General features: G+C 40.2%; 1 protein-coding gene across 4 annotated transcripts in view; it reads right to left on the bottom strand.

The window, feature by feature from the left end:
• TBC1D12 (TBC1 domain family member 12) overlaps nt 1–13,063 on the bottom strand; it is a 47,060-nt gene that overhangs the window by 30,923 nt on the left and 3,074 nt on the right. The gene's annotated exons all lie outside the window — the stretch shown is intronic.

Here is a 13,063-nt window from a genome sequence, read left to right as displayed (position 1 = left end):
AAAAGATGCAAAAAGTGTGTTTATGTAAATAACAAAAGCTCACTTCAGAAGTACAGGACACCTTTCACAGTGCCTTATATTGCCTTCAGGAGGGAAGGACGGGTGTTCAAAGAATCAAGAAAACAAGACAAGTACTCTAAAGACCAATATGACACTAAGTATTAAACTATAGTCTTGCCCTAAATCTGCAACTGCTGTAGCAGCTACATTTGAAACTTAATTGGAGGAGACTTCTTTCCCCAAAAGCAGGTATGCGGGAAGATACATTCTGGAGTACCATTCTAAAAATACAAAATAGACGGTGTGTCCTGACTTCATGGATAGGAACAACCATCCGGTCTCTGCACATACTACAGAACGCCACCAGGATTACCCACAACTCTATTGCTTCTAGCACTTGTGGAAGCTGAAGAGATGTACGACTAACACTGACGGCAATCTGCCACTGTATCAATGCTGTTTTATGATTAACCAGGAAGCTGGTGGATTTAAAAAGGAAAAACATGTAAACACACAGAAGGTTTTAATTAATATTTCTGTACAAAAGATTTAGGCATACTCACAGCTCTTACAAGATTTTATTTTTAAAATATTTTTTAAAAAAAAACAAATATAACATTCAAACAAACCATCCAGAATGTAGTCCCCACCATAATGAATCTTGGTGGGTGTTTTTAATATTATTTGGTGTACTGAATTAAGCAAAGGCTTGTTTCGCTTTTTAAAATGCATGACTGAAAATATACAATTTCACTTTTATTGAGTAGATATTCGTTGAAGTCTGTTCCTTGTGAAGGCAAAAAGCCAGTCAAACTTTATTCTATGTCAGAATAAACCTCACACAGGAATTCTAATTCAAGAGAAATTAATGGGAGGTTTACAAATAAGCTTTGCTGAAGATGGAAGGACACTTTCAATACATTGTTTTGGCAGCTAATAGCATCACATCTGATATGTTGTTGACAACAGCAAAGCCTTACAAAAGCCCTGTTAAGGGACAGCATCTGTGAATGCTTACAAGTTGCATTCACTGAATTGCAGGAAGCGTACTAGATTTCATATATTTGTTGCTGCTTAGAATATTCATGAGTTTCACTTGTCCCAGGAAAAAAAGTCATCCATTGAGAGGGACTGAAAAGTCAGTAGCATTCTGGTACAGAATCTCAAAATCCATTCGAAAACTTCAAAACTCCTTAAAAAGCAGCCTACACTTTAGAACTGAATAATGCTTTCTGTTGAAAGGACCTGTGGAATACAAGCATTAAATTAGCTCATTAAATTAAGTTCTGGTTTACAAAAGTCCAGCAGAAAAGTTGCAAGATTTTTTCCCCTACTAGTTTTATAAAACCACACTGGAACGCATATTAACTCTCTCAAATGACACTCAAAAATGTTTCAGTAGGTGCACTGAAGAGCTTGAAAAGTAACTGAAGTGCTACAGAATAAGAAGCTGTTACTGGCACATCTATTCCTAACATTGTTTGGATTACAAAAACCTATGGGCACTCAACGCAACTACAACAGCTGTAGTAACAGCTACAAGTGGCAGTTTTCTTCCTTATTTAACAAGATTGCTTCAACTATTCCTGCCTGTGCCCACAGCACTCTGTGCAAGAGTTTCACCGTACTGATGGTACGGTAATTCAGAGATGTTCACCATTTCCACAGGTGGCATTAATGTGACATTCTACTTGTTTCCACTCTGCTCTTGCTTTTCAAATCACATTTTTGTTGCTGTTTAAGATAAATTGGTGTCTGAACGCAGTTAGAACTAAGCCTCAGAAAGGTATAGTATAGGTGGAACTCAATATTTTAAAGGTTTTGGTTTTTGATGTTTTGTTTGGGGTTTTGTTTTGTTGGTTTGTTTGGTTTGGGGGTTTTTTTCCTTTTCTTTTCTTTGGGGTTTTGCCTTCCACACCACCATCAAATCTGAACACAAAACTTCTTTGCACTTTTCGAGCTAGCTACATGCCAGCCCAAGAGGATGACAGATTTTCAAGTTTTAGAGAAAGTTTCTGGAAAATACTAGACAATTAATGTAAGATTGATCTTAAATTTCATCCAACACCAGACTAGAAAACTGGGCTGCCCTATTTGCACAACAGCCACTCAAAGAAAGCTGAAGTGCTCTGAACAGCAGCAGCTAAGAACATCAGCAGGTAGGAAAGTCACCAGGCTAGATACAACTCCAGCACTCTGCCCCTAGGTATAACTGATTCACCTTTCCACAAGGCCAAGCAGTCTTGCGATACAGTCTTCTGTTTGACCAAAAACATCAAACTCAAATTTAGTTTCAAGCTAGGTGTCATTTTGCTACAGTTCTTTCAAAGATCTATTTCACTGCTTTGTGCATCCCCAAAAAAATCTAAAGAGGCTTTCCTTCCCACTCCAAATGCACATCCTTGGGTTTCCAATCTTAATTTTGAGCCTCAAAGAAGCCCACCAGAAGAATAACCTCTGATGATTCAGAGCTCTGATGTTGTTGACATATAGTAATGCACTATTGGAAGCCATCAACTTTATTTACTTCCCATTTTCCACCCCTAAAAATCCCCTTTGAGTCCAGCATTCTTAACAATAACACTTGGAACCGGCATTCACAAGCCCGTATCTGCCCTTAGTCCTTAGCTTTAAAACAAGATATAGATCCTGACTCATCCCCACTCCCTCCACAAAACTGTAACCTGTAGACTTTCAACCCATACATTCAACACACTTGTGAAGTGCCAGCCCCAGCTTGGAACGCTACAGGACTAAAGGCAGTCGGTCGGTAGCACAGGTATTCTAACCTGGTGGAGAAGCAGGAGTATGAATTGTGCTAGAACCACAAAGGAAAGAGAAAACAGTACTTCAGAAATCTGATGCGTTTTTACTGGTACAGCATTAAAATAAATCATTTTTACTTAAAGCCATACTTTCAGAACAGTCTGCACAAATTTGAAAACCCCACAAGCCTGCAATTCCATATTCCTTCACGACTATAACTGAGTATATAACAAGAACTATTATGTTCACATTGGCATGTTTTTACCATGTGTAAAATGCAAAAGCTGCTTAAGAACACAAAATTTTTTTCACACTCAAGCCTTGTCCATTCTGTAAGGTCTTACGTGCAACAATTTGGAAATAGCAGCAGAAAAAAACATTGCTTGATTATAGACAAGCTCCTCTGCTTTAAACAAGACTTTTCAATAATTTACATACAGAAACAAATGTAACTCAACTCCAAGCAAAAATAATGAACCATTAAAAGGAAAAGTAAAGCTTTTTCCTTAGCCACTTCCAAAGCTTGCAGAGCAACAAAAGTACTACTCTATTTCTACATTTTAAACTGTTTATATACAGTACACCATTTATAGGAATTGATGAAAAAGTGTCCAAAAAGTTATAATGTATGCTCAGAGTGCACATACTCTGAACATACCATTCTTAGACCATTGGATAGGGTGTCTCCATTATTTTTTATTTTAATTACTTGACATTGTCGAGGGGCTATTTGCTCACTTTCACATGCTCAGAAGTGTTTTCTCACATTATTAGTTATGCCTGGAAAAGTGACATAAACATAAAAATATTAACAGCAAAGGCCTCCTACTTTACCAATATACTTTTCAAGTCACCCTTTACCCTCACATTTCAACTTTAATTTATAAGTTAGCATCCCAGTGGTTTTAGGTTTGGTTTAAAATTCTTAACATGGAGATTTAGAACAACACAATAGTAAACTTAGAGTTTATTACACATTCTGCATTTTTAGGTTCAATAACTCAGAATAATGTCAGGCTATTTTGATTCAATATATTCATACAGTTGCTCCAAGCATAAGTTTCCAAGCTCTGCCCTATACTGGAGAGGTGACTCAACCAGTTTTAGTTTGTAGCAACATGGTAGAAGATGCAAGGAGAAGCTAGACACCAGCCTCTCCTTAAATTTTGTTACCCTGAAACACAGATCTGTTACAGGATGTTTTTAGTTTCAGCACCTTTTTAGCATGCAAAAGATACTTTCTTTCTCTCCACACCAAGACAACCAGAGGAGTATCTCAAACCACCATCTCCAAAGGAACTTCAATGTTTGCATCTGTAATACTCTAAAACTAGTCTTAAGTGCTATACAAGCAAGCTTTTGGTTTCCCCCTCCTCCTAAAAGAAAAATAAAATAAGAAAACAAAAAAAAATCCTAACCAGGAGAACACGCACCTTCAGCAAGATCAAGCTTGCATTATTATTTTTGTCTTTTGTTAAATGAAACTATGACATTTCCACTGATATTACGGGTCAACTAAAGCCTCAGCTACCTGAAATCTAATGAACTATCAAGGAGTAGCTGCTAAGGCTTGAGGGGCAGGGAATAAGGAAGTTTCTGTCCTCTTGGAGAGGACACAAAGATTAACACAACTGTTTTGGAACTGCGCTGAAAAGACTAAATTAGATCATCCCTGCAGCTCAAGCTCCTAGCTGATACCAATCCCAAAGTGGCTTTACAGACTTTGCTGGAAAAACAGTTTTACTACAGGTACACAAACATTTGGGAAGTTTTAAGAGTTGAAAGAGTTTAGCAATATCACAGAACACCCTGTACAGAACACTTACTGGAAAACAGTATTTAACAGTCTACGTTATACTCTTAAAGAGCTCATGCACAGGTCAGCTTTACAAACAGGCTCAAGCATTCCAAAACACATGTAAACAAGCAAACACATATGCAAGGTAACAGATACGGTTAAATTTCAGAATGCTCAAGTACAAGAATAAAGGAAGACAATCACTGTGGTCTCACCTTTACTTTTCAGAGCAAACTAGCAAAACAGAGCCTTATGCCAAACTATTCTGTTATCTTCATATTTAAGTAGGCAGTTCAGCAGCTATTTTGACACTACACCAAACATTGGTCAATCTTCTGTAATAATAACCAAGTGTCACCTGCCCACAAAATCTAAATCAAAATCCTAGATCACAGCTGGAAGACATGGAGAATCTCTACCAGTTGACTACAGATGTTCTGCTGTTTCTTGCATGGCCAGGAATATCTGCTCCAAAGCCACAGCTGGTTAACCAGCAACATACTTTAAGCAAAACAATGCTAGAGGAATAAGAGCCCTTCCTCCCACGCATGCACATAACAGCCAAGCTGTTTCAGCTCCACTAAGAGGAAGCCCATTTCTCTTCCTGGCACCAGTCATGTCTTACACTGCCTTCTGCTGCATCAATTCTGAGACTCTCCACACCTTGCAAGTCAGTTCACCTCACTAATCCCACAGAAAGCTATCTACATTTTTTCACTCCCCAGCTTGATGAGCTACAGGAGCTCACAGAGGATCAAATAAATACCAGAAGCAGGGAAGAAACATTCCCTTTGTTTCCTGACAACAGCAAATTCTTCGATCAGCTCACCAAGCTATCTCACAGTAGAACCTAATGAAGCAAACTACCTAAAACTGTTCTAGTAGTAACTCACTTTCAGTTAAGGCAAAAAAATCACCAGCTTTACCAGGGCAGTCACTATATCTATAGTCCAAATGCTCCTATGAGAGACACATTTTCAAGGCAAAGGAGAGAAAGACTTCCAGCCCTTAAAACAGCCTGCAAGTCTGTGAACCATAAGTTCAAACACAGGGCAGAGTTTTGTTTTGAAGATTGTCCCAGGAGTTGGTGACGCTTTACTACTCTGACCAGCCTGGTTAAACCTCATTTAATATTTCTCCCTTCTGCTCCCAGGGCGCCTGTCGACTACTTGACTGTGTAATGTAGTACTACAAAGTACTACTATACTACTTTTGTAGCCACTCAGTGTATCAGGTTTTTGCTGTGGTTAGCAATTCACAATATATTTTATGACACTGCTTCAGTGATAAATTGCATAAATACTACAAAATGCAAGAATCCATTTTTGATCTGTTAGACAGCTGATACATTAATATGTAAAAGCCTGACTCCTTCCAGTCTTGCCTCATGGCTTTGTGTTTTACAAAGCAAGGAAGAAATTCCCCAATCTACCACTCAGCTGCCTACAGAATTCGAGCAACAGCAAGCCACTTGCAAAACACCTAAGTTTACAACAACAAAAAGCTAGGATCATAGAATCATTTAGATTGGAAAAGACCTTTAAAGATCATCAAGTCCAACCATTAGCCGAGCACTGCCATACCCACCACTAAACCATGTCCCTAAGCACTAGATCTGCACAGATTTTAAATACCTCCAGGGATGCTGGCTCCACCACTTCCCCAGTTCCAGTGCTTGACAACCCTTTCAGTGAAGAAATTCTTCCTAATATCCAATCTAAACCTCCCCTGATGCAGCCTGAGGCCATTCCTCTCATCCTGTCACTTGTTACCTGGGAAGATAGACCAACACCCACCTTGCTGCAACCTCCTTTCAGGTCGTTGTAAAGAGCAATAACGTCTCCCCTCATCCTCCTCTTCTCCAGGCCAAACACCCCCAGCTCCCTCAGTCACCCAAAGCAGAGATACTTTGTGCACTGGAATCTCCACTGCTTCCCATTTCACAGCTACCAACCACCCAAATACCTTTAACAGTTCATGTGTTTGGGGTTTTGGGTTTTTTTTGTTGGTGGTGGTGGTTGGGGGTTTTTAGTTTTTTTTAAAAAGCATTCTGACATCCAGCATACAAACAGCTTCATTATTGCCCAGCAGCAAGACAGACAAGATCCTACATTAATGTACACATTAGGCAACTGAAACAATACAGATCGGACTGGGCTTTGCAGGGTCTGAGACATGGCCAGGGCCAACCTTCCCCTGCTACAGAAAGAAGAGGAGCTGGCATCAACAACTCTTTGCTGTTCTTGGAGCACAATTAAGATGCATGAAGCACAATCACCCTTCTCAGCACATCAAACCAGACCTCAGCGACAGAGGCAGCAGCAGCAAGAATGGGTTTCTGCGGTTCTAGCAGGGGCAGGAGGGCTACAGAAGTTCCATTGCTCTCTCCCGTTTCCCTACAGCTGGCCTTCAGGAAGTTTGTTTTGATCAACGGAACTGCCCTAGGCAAGGGGAGCCAACAAAGGAGCTTTTATTATAACACCTGATCAAGAGAGACTCTTTCACTTACCCAAGAGCCCATTAAATAAAAGTTACCAATATAACAGTGAAAATTGAATACTATTTCTTCTTGATAAAGGAGTACCTTGAAGAATAATGGAGGGAAAACTGCAAAGATCTTTCTCCCATAGGATACAGGTATTCTTTTCAGTTGGGAGGAAAGGCATTTACAAGAACACCAGCCTGAGTGTTTGGGTCTCAGAAGTTCTGGAAGTATAAACTCATCTATGACCACCAAAACTAGTTTCCTACTAATAGAAATCATTAGTTCACCCACACAACATCCATCCACCTCTCACACTGCTACCCCAGTGCCAGACCAGAAGCAATATGCTCTGCAGGCAGTTTGCACAGCTGACCGATTTCTGCAAATAGAGAGCCAAATTAGCAGAGCCTGTCTTTTGCAGGCTCTCCTTATGTTCAGCCTGCATTCAAAAACTTCTAAGATCTTTATATTCAAGTCCTCTCAGTCTTGGAGAAGTTTGACTGAACCTGGCTAACAGGCTGCAGTATTAGAGAGATCAGGCAGTAACTGCCTAAGCTTCCCTTCCTTAGAAAGCAATAATAAAAAGGCTGAGAAGCACAGCACCATCTCAGGTCAAGCAGCTTAAAGCAATGCCTACTACCCAGTCTAACAAACCTAGTCCCTTCCCAGCTGAACAAGACTACCAATAAGGGTTAAAAAAATGACATCTCAGCAGTGCCCAGAAACTGAAAAGGAATAAAAAATTTTTGCATCCATCTGAATGAAGTATGATCAAAACCCTTAAACTCGTTTTCCACTCTTAAAAAATCAAAACTAAATAGCCTAATGAATAACTGAACAGCCAGAAGAGCAAAAGCATAAAACTATGATTTTCTTAGAGGCCAGCTGTGATTAAAGCAACCTCCTTCGGTTGTTGTTTTCCATGTAAAACATCCTCCTTCTAGTTGTCGCCTAGTCAGAAGGGAAGTCCCATTCCCTTTGTCACACTACTCTCAACATATTGTGTCTGCAAGAAATTCTGTGACACAAAATAGGCAGAAGAGACCAAGGAATGAAAAAGGTCTCTGCAAAGTGGTTTCAGGTTAGGTTTAAAGCCCCTGTAAGGCACTCCTCAGCAAAACAAGCTATAACTCCATCAGTTTGTTACACACTGAGCAGCAATTTCAGCTGTTTGGCTTGAAAAAACCCCCACAAAACACTCCCCCCCAAGAACTACAGCATTAGTTTAAGGAGAACTTACTTCAGGCAAAATCCTATTAGGATTATTCTACTCCCAGTGCAAATACCTGTACCAATGTAGAATATTACACTGTCTACTAAAGAGAGCAGAGAAATTGCTAATAGTACTTTGGGTAGGTTACACTGATGGAAGTTATACATGTGGCTCTATGGTCTTAGAAGGGACATCTATTTAGTCAGGTTTTTAGGAGAAAAAAAACAGACAGGCTGCAGACAGAAGTTGGAGCAATATAGCAACCTGATACCTATCCAGAGTTAAATCAGCATGTGATTCCCATGCTTGAGCACCTGAAATTTAACCTTGGTTTGCTATGCAACAGACCTCCTAGCCAAGATAACACAGGTGGACAGCATCTTGCATACTTATGGTGAAACAGCTATTGCTAATGTTTTTCAGACACACAAAACTAAGATCTACACATCATGAGGCCTGGGAACAAACCTTTCTCAGACAAGCATTTCCAACTCAGACTTTGAGGACTTGCTCATTTTCATGAGCTGCTTGGAACTGGTACAGTACTAAAAACAAGGCTGCTGCCATATAGATTTTCTTTTCTACAGTAGGATCCACATTTGTGAGAGGAACTTTAGATGCGCAGAGGATTTCCTTGACCTTTTTTATTTAAAAAAGTTTATGAATTAGGGTTAAATTTTCTATGTACACAGTTATTAAAAGGTTGGGACATAAAGAAAAATCCTGAGCATTCATCTTCAAAGTTTCTGACAGTTTGTTTTACTTTGGAGATTACCCTTACTTAAGTTGTCATTATATTCATTACATATGACTGAAAGCCAGAAACTGGTGAACATGTCAACACAACTTGATAAAATAAGAAATTCCCAGCGAACAATGAATGAAGAATCTACAGAGAAGCTTCTCATTTTGATAACATGAATGCTTTTTCATATTTACAGCAAGTTAATTATGTGTCTAACTCAGGAAGAAAATACTGTTTGAAGTTAGTCAGAGGTTGGGCTCCAGGTCTCTTGCCTACTTTCTCCAGTCAGCTTTAAGTCAAATTCATAATTTATAATTATCCGCTTGTTCACTGAAGTTACAAGATTGCTTAAAGAAAAAAACTAGGTCTGACAAAGACAAAAGGGTGCCCCACAATTTCCGGGGGGAAGCTTTGTGGTATCCCCTTAGCTCTAATTATCTTTCTAGTATATTGTCAATATATTTCCCTGACCTGTCAGAAGCACTATTTTTTCTTATCTGGACAGGGTAAAAAAAACAACCCCAAGACCAAACAAGTCTCTCAGGATGTCAGCAAGAACAGACCAAGATTAGGCACAGGCAATACAGGAATATAAATTAAGCATTGTGAAGTGGTCCCATCAAGCTGTCCCTTGATCTTTATACAAACAGAAGGTTTAGAAGATCTGTCGCAACTAGCACAGCTCATTCCCCGCCTGACACTCAGTTTTGACTAAAACCCCACAAAACAGGTTTCTTCCTCATAGATGGGCAGAACAGCCTCTGAAGTTTCATGCTGATCTATGAAACAGACAAGCTTTCTATACAAAAAGAAACATTGATTCTGGTATTAAGCATTGGCAAGAGGCAACTGTAGACTAAGCATATGCCTACCCGGCTCAGCGAGCTTCAAGTGCTACTTAGTAATAAATTGAAATACAAACTGCAGATCTAGAGACATTACCCTGTACACAAGTAACAACACTCAGGGAAATGAGCCTCTTTGCAGCCCTCCACAGTCTCTGTAAAGGACATTTGTAGGAGCAAGATGATGAGCAGCTTTTGAAGAACTACCTACTTACTGAATCACAGAACGGCATTTACGAAGAGGGAGAAAAAGATGTGGGCTTCAGCGATTTCTCAGTTCTTCGTTCCTACACATACTGACTCCCTTCAACCTTCCATCATCTCCATGAGGAAGGTTTTTCAAAACTTCTGCACACTAAGCACAACCCTTCTGGGTGAGGAAGGAAAGGTAAGACTAGAGAGAGTTTTCACAAGCGTATAAGTGCTGACTACCATCCATACTTACAACCCCTTACACCTACTGCTCACAGCACATGCTAAACACCCACAAGAATTAGCAGCTATGAAGCAAGCTCTTTGGGATTTTATCAGGAAAACTTGTTAGACAAATTCTGGAAAATAAATATTTGAGAAAATGTTCCTTTACTACAACAAAGTAGCTAGCACTGCTGTTGTCTACAGCAAGCTTTGAACCCAAGAATGAGAAACTTCAACTAACAGACACCAAATTTATCTAGTAAATACACAATTCAGAAAGGAACAATATCTACACAAGCCGAGAAGATGCCTGGCACATAAGCGTAGAACTATGAGGTATAATTCATCTTTATAAGAGGTTCAGAATCACCATGGCTTCATCTCAGCCCTGGAATACTCACTGCTGCCTGCCCTTTTTGGTCTACTGCTTTGCTCCGTATGTGCTGCTCTGGGGGATAAAGCATACTGCAATCAAGGTAATCAGCATGGCTTTAATTCAACTGTCCATGCAACATTCCTGCTCACTGAACCATTCTGTAGCCAACACGATCCACTGGGGTTACCCAAAAGTGATCCAACAACCAAGAACAGAGTGTTGCACTTGTAAGCTGCTATGCAAGACCACAAACCATAAGAACAGTGCCTACATATGCCTGTATTGAGAGTCATACACAGGAATACAAGAGAGTGACTGGTGACTTTCAAGAAGCCACTTAATACTCTGACCAAAACAGTAGCACAGTGGAGACAAGTGACTATAGTCATGCAATTTTCCTTGCCACGCCACTCTGCTCCACATACCTCTGATTTACTTGAGGCATCCCACTTCACATGCTGAAAAAAACCGAAGAGGTAAAACAAAAAGACAGCAAAAATTTTTAATTTTCAGCTAAAAGTTGTTAGCGCTGATTTCAAAGGCTTAATAATTTGGCAGAAATACAACTTCACATCCCAGGGCCAAGTGTTACACCTAATACTTACCAAAAAAAAACCCACAGAAAAAAACCACAACAAACCACAAAAAATTTATCATTGATGTAAACTTTCCCATGATCTTAGAATAATTATTACTGACAATCTCGAGGGCACAGACACTCTTCCGGTCACAGAGCTCGGGTAAGATGCTGCTGTTGACAGCTGCTCGCTTTTTCCCCCTACCTCACCTCATCGGTTTCTCCTCCGGTTCAGTGAAATGAAGAGAGTTAATGCTGATTATTTCAAAGAACTGCGAAGCAGGCAAGTCTGATAACTGAAGAGGTGGGAACAAGCAGCTGGAAAGAGCAGCCTCCTAACCCAGATCTGCCATGACCGAACAGTTTGGCTGACTGGGCAGTTACAACAATGAAGCTTTCACACTGAAGGCAGCAGGATTTCCCCTGCGCCTTCTCTCAGTTTTTAAATAACAGCAAGAAATGTCCACCTTTTAAAAGATTTTCCATATAATCACGACTATTAGAAAAAAACAATGGGAGCTACCAAATTTTAAGACAGTTTGTAAACTAGACAAAGAGTGTTACAAGTGCAGAACATCCTCCATAAGGTGCTCCAGACTGCTGTGACCTGTGTTTAGCACATCCAGTTCCTTTTCTTGTACGCTGTGGGAGCAGGTACACACTCTGACAACACACGAACGAGCTGTTCTCTCTTAGCAAGTACCCGTTATAGAACACGGCCACCCAGTACAACTTAAACTTCGGGGAGCAACATCATTTATGTGCTCATTCAAACATACAAGCAACCATGTGCTGAGAAGCTTCACACAGAGCTACAGTTGCTACCAACATTCAATCACAGGGCAGTTTTTAACAATTTGATTCCTCGTTACTGAGAGCCAAGGTATTTCTCCTTCTAAGAGCTGGAGAAAAATCCACTCACAATAGCAACTGCCAGTTTTGAATGAATCTGAGCTGTTTAAAAGAAGTGAGAGGTCTAAGGTTTAAAATTATCAGCAATCATTCAGAAGACACGAACTAGCTACTCAAAAAAATATGAAAAGAAAATCTTATTACCACTTTTTCAAGCAATGGAGGCTACAAACCCTAGTGTTAATGTATCTAAAGACAAATCTATCAAGGAAGAGAAGTTTGGGTTTGTTTTTTAAAATCAGTAAAAGTGTTTTTTATTAGTAGATCTCATTTTAGCTGCTCAGATGAAATCAGCTGTAACCAAGACACTTTTATGGCAGAGCTGAAGGCAAAGTCTCCGAAGCCAATATTGCTCACCAGGCAAAACATACAGGAGGTGCAGCCAGCTGGGCCAGTCAGGGGCTATGAAATTGGCTCTCTGGCTAATCCTTTTTTTTCACTGAGGTGTCAGCACTATAGCTTTTGCCAGGAAAGAAGCAATTACATCTTTCCATGTATCATCCAAGCCTGCACGGAAAAGAGCAAACATCAGCTTATACTGACAACAACTTCTACCACACACCAAGTTCAGTCTTTTCTATGAGGAATAGTCTCCAGAATGTCATTAAGCTCCGCTCAGGGGCAAAAAGTGGCAAGTACCAATGTTACTGGTCAAAGCATTCAAGTAATGAGGCAAAGGGAAAGTAATATACTGCAGTCACGTACCATGGGGAACACAAAAAAAGTGTGGGAGGGAAGAACACTAATAGGAAATAGTGGGAATAGAGGACATCTCTCAACCCATCCCTGAAACAAAGTGGAGGCATCAAACTTACCCCGCAACCGCCACTGTCCTCACCCTCAGGCAGGAATCCACCTCCCCCTTTCCTGAGGGCTGGCAAAAGGAGCCTCTTTCTCAGTTTGGGACCCTGCCCTGAGATCAAGCCTCT

This window comes from Phalacrocorax carbo, chromosome 12 (assembly GCF_963921805.1).
Source record: "Phalacrocorax carbo chromosome 12, bPhaCar2.1, whole genome shotgun sequence".
Taxonomy (NCBI): domain Eukaryota; kingdom Metazoa; phylum Chordata; class Aves; order Suliformes; family Phalacrocoracidae; genus Phalacrocorax; species Phalacrocorax carbo.
This window is presented reverse-complemented; position numbering and strand designations above follow the sequence as displayed.